We start from the raw sequence: 4,357 nt of genomic DNA, 5'->3' as shown, positions 1-4,357 counted from the left end.
GGCAAAGCTTCCTTCCGTTCGGATCGGTGGATCGGGATTTGGAGGCTAGCGCGTGAGAGGGCTGCTTGGTTTTGCTTAGGGTAGACGAGGGCATGCCCTCTGTAAAGAAGGAAACATTGGCCCGGTGGACACCGTTATGGCCTTTACTGAAACACACCATCGAAATGTGTTTTTGTCGAGTAGCAAATGTACATGAAATTGTAATGGTACTGGGCAAAAACACATTCCGACGATGTGTTACAACAAAGGCCACAAAATAACGGTGTCTTCCAGCAAATTTCCCCTATAAAGAAAGTGGTTTGCTTAAGCCCGGTTAAGTGAAATTTTAAGCAATTTTGAATTGCTTCAGATGTGGTGATAATCCTCCGGACTCGTACTAATGGTCGTATTTTCCATTTCGTCCATTCATTCGATATATAATTAGGAAATAATTAATTATATTAGGATTATTGTTAAAAGTTTTAAATTTTCATGGTTTCCCACCTACCCCCTTTCAGATATGTCACAGTGGGCCTTAGCGGATGGGCTTATGCCTGGCCCGTAATCTGGGTACTGACAACGCGGCCCAGCGCAAATTTAATCATATACGGCTCGTAAACATGTTCAACCATATTGGAGCCAAATTTATAATGGAATCCTTAATTCTAGCATGTTGCATAGAGCAGGCAACAAACAGAAGTAGCAAAACATATAGAAATGTGCTTCATGTTCTTCATATGGCAAAGACATAATTAGGCATATCCAGAACACATACACCATCGATAGCTTTACTGAAAAAATATCACTACTAGCTGAATGGCCCGTAAGGCAAGAAAACGGTCTTGCCCCTTCATTTTCTTGGCAACGCTGTGCAGGAAAGAAAAAAGAGCATAGAAAATCCTAATTGCATTACTGATCAGCTTAATCAATCAAATTCCTTCATTGTGACATGCAGTTTTAGTGTTGTCTGCAGAATTCAATCCCTCTGCACTTCTTGTTGACCAGTACGGAGGAAACAAAAGGTGCCAAATATAATACTCCCTCCGTCCCCATATCAAGGAACTCAAATTTGTCTAAATGTATACATATTTATATACTAAAATACCTCATGTAATATTTCAGCATTTAATATGTGACGAAGGGAGTAGCTAGTTTTTTTTTATAGGGAATATACCACAAAGCAAAGCGAAAGAGTTGCTCCAGCGCTCATGATACTAACTTATCAAGTCTGGATCCTGGAGGATTATAACTTTATCAGCTGCAACAATAGCACATAAACAACCACAATAGATGTTATTCTCAAGGAACCGGGAGCTACGTTCCGTTATATTCATCATGAGTTGCCAATCCAGTGTATTGTATGGAAACACATAGCCTTACTTACATTGTTCTCTACATTGATCTTCAACTACAGCACCAATTTCTCGATTGATATATACGTTCAGTACCCAATCTAAATCTCAAAACTTCAAGAAAAGGAAAACATTTTTTTCCTTCTTTTCTTTCTGAAGCATAGCTACAATTCAATTGCATAACTTGACAACAGTTCCTTAGATAATTTCACACCAATCAATCATCAAAATCTGTGGAATGCCCATGCTACGGATTGACAAACTCAACTACACGTCAGGACAGTGTACCAGCCATGAGTGTTTTGCACGTCTGCATTAAAAAAACACAGCCAAAACCTATCAATTTTTCCAAAATAAGCCCAATTATTATGAATCCGTGTGATGGGTACGAATCTACCTTCTCCCGTTCTTCCTGGACTTTCTGACCTGCTTTTAAAAGTTTGGCAGCGAGACCTTATATATTACTGTCAAATTTATAGGCAGACTACATTAAAAAAAACATCGCCGAATTAGATTGAGGAAATTCTTCCTTTCAAGCAACTAAACCAAAACATGCCAACCATCTGCAGCCAGCCATTGTATGAAATTTTTTGTGCACATACCATGTGTCGATGGTGCAGCCAAGCATTCCATCAAGCACATGGAAGGCTGCAAAGCAGTAGCATTAGTTGCCCATATTTAGAAGAGGAACACATGCACAATCATAAAAAATACTACCGTGAGCTGTTTAACCTGCAGAACCAAGCACAATGGAACAAATCTCAATCATACAATGCAAATTTAGTTCATACAATCGGTGATTGAGACGCACCTGTACTCAAACAACAACCAGGATGGAGAGGTCAGATGGGTTAGGAATAAGTAATTAGCAGCCAGAATAGGAGATGAGAAAATAGTACAACCGCCAATACTCGTCGGTACAATAAGATGGTTGGAGGGAGAACTCATAGGTCGGCCATCTATCCGCCTCGACAAGCTGCTCAAACCAAACGGAACTACCCATGGGATTGCTGTCCTCGCGTTTGTCCAAGAGAGGAGGAAAAGGGACTCGATCGGAATCGACGTCACCACGGCCTGAACCTAGCTCTTCACACCTGAAATTGAGGCCTCCGGAGACGCAATAGAGGTCGCCGTTGACTGGATCCACGTCCCCGTAGCCAGCCAGAATGTGGTCCAATCAGGCCGCGGTTGCAGCGGAGCGCGACGAGGCCGTCACCAAGGACCTGCTGCGGCACATGGGAAAAAACGCTTCGGGTGTGAGTCCAGCGGATGACGTACGGCGCCCAAGCCCATCGCCCCGTGCGAGAGGGTAGCACGTACGGCGATGGTCGTACCATCACCACGAACTCCAATTTAATATATTGGTATAGATCACAAGATAAATAACAAGGCATGTGTCTGTACAGAGATAATCCCAAAGCTCTCGAGACAACTAACGACACTTAGGAAAACAAAATGAAGTTCAAGTTTTCTTGACACCGAAGCTCTCAAAGATAACAGTGAAAGCTTTCAAATACTGAAGCTCTCAAAAGAAAATTTTGGGGCTGTTAATTCCATATCGTAATACAGGCACTACACGATGGACCAAACCTGACATTTTTTGCCGGCAAACATCGCTAAAGAGGGCAGAATAACTGCCGGCAAAGAGTTTTTGCCGGCAGTCTTGCCTGCCCCCTATAACGGATTTTTGGTCAGAATGTGAGGAGAGACAAAGGATTTTTGGTCAGAATGTGAGCAGAGACAAGGGTGCCACCCCCCTTTGATCTGGTGCGTCCATTCGCGATCTGACGTTCGAGATAGGAAGTTTTCAGCTTTGCACACAGCGAAGATTTTCACGGGATACCTCCCCATTTTCAGGTAGGACTAAATGCTGGAGATGCCAATGCAACCCAATTAATTTGAAGGCTACAACTAACTTAGATTTGGCCATGCATTTCACAACTAATAGGCGCATCGCACGTGAATACTAGATGTAATTTAGTATGTCCACATACCTTTAAAATTATTCATATTCTACAAAAAAATCCTTTTTGGCTAAAAGTTCTCGTACCAACATGCAGGGTATCATATCATCTTGTACTTGTAGTATAATCGTATAGGCGTAAAGCCGAAGTGAATAGTCCCAATTATAACAAACAGTGCCAAAAACATACTGCAGAATCACAATTACAGAATTTATCGAAACAACAAAAATCATCCATTCAAAACATCAGTTTTTACCCATTCAAAACAGTTCTCCAGTCCACTTGATCTACAATTCAGCTACACGCCACAAGAAACAGAGAATGATCAAGGTAAATTTTATTCCAGCCGATTTTATCAAAAGAAGAAACGAGTCGGCTCAATTAAACCCAACCAGCAGACCCAATCAACGCCGCCACGCCACGCCACGGACCGCCGCGGGCTATTCCGCCCTTTTTCTCTTCTCCGGCCCATCGTGTGCTTTGGCCTCCTCCAGCCTTGTCCTGATCTCCTGAAGCCGGCGTTCCAAGGCGGCTTTGAGCGCGCGCAGCAGCTGCGCCTTGTGCGCTTTGGCCTCCTCCGGCTTCGCCATCCGCTGCACGTCCTTGCATAACGAATTAATCCACCACCGCCATCGCCCTCTGCCTCGCCGCATCGGCGGCCTCGCCGGCCACCGCGACGGGTGCTGGTGCTGCTTGCCTCGGGGTGGCGGCGGCGGGGGAGGTGGGCATCGGCTGCTTCTCGCCGGCCATGGCTTCCTTTCCGATCGATGGATCGGGATTTAGAGGGCTTCAATTCGAGGCTTAATTAGCTTAGGCTGTACCATGTTCATATGCCCATGCCATGATGCCCGTATATAAAGAGGTCTGCTTGAGCCTCCTCGTCCGAGTTGAAAAAACCGGGCCGGACCGGCAGTTTGACCGGAAAAAACCTGAACCTGCTCTGGTTGCCTGAAAGAAACAGCGGTTTTTTCACCGCAAATTAATTGGTTTTTCCGGTGGGTGGAAAGAAACACAAGAGTATTTTGCGTGAAAGGATCACAGCCGTAGCTCGCATTGTCACCG

At 44.3% G+C, this 4,357-nt stretch overlaps 1 long non-coding RNA gene across 1 annotated transcript; it reads right to left on the bottom strand.

Moving 5' to 3' along the window:
* Nucleotides 1-1,272: 1,272 nt before the first annotated feature.
* On the bottom strand, nucleotides 1,273-1,795 carry LOC112271847. The gene is made up of 2 exons (XR_002965345.1): nucleotides 1,729-1,795; nucleotides 1,273-1,641 (listed from the first exon to the last, which is right to left on the bottom strand). It is a non-coding gene; the product is annotated as an uncharacterized LOC112271847 (long non-coding RNA).
* Nucleotides 1,796-4,357: the final 2,562 nt, after the last annotated feature.

The sequence above is a fragment of the Brachypodium distachyon genome, chromosome 3 (genome assembly GCF_000005505.3).
Source record: "Brachypodium distachyon strain Bd21 chromosome 3, Brachypodium_distachyon_v3.0, whole genome shotgun sequence".
Classification (NCBI taxonomy): domain Eukaryota; kingdom Viridiplantae; phylum Streptophyta; class Magnoliopsida; order Poales; family Poaceae; genus Brachypodium; species Brachypodium distachyon.
The sequence above is the reverse complement of the archived record's forward strand: the minus strand, read 5'-3'. Positions and strand labels throughout refer to the sequence as shown.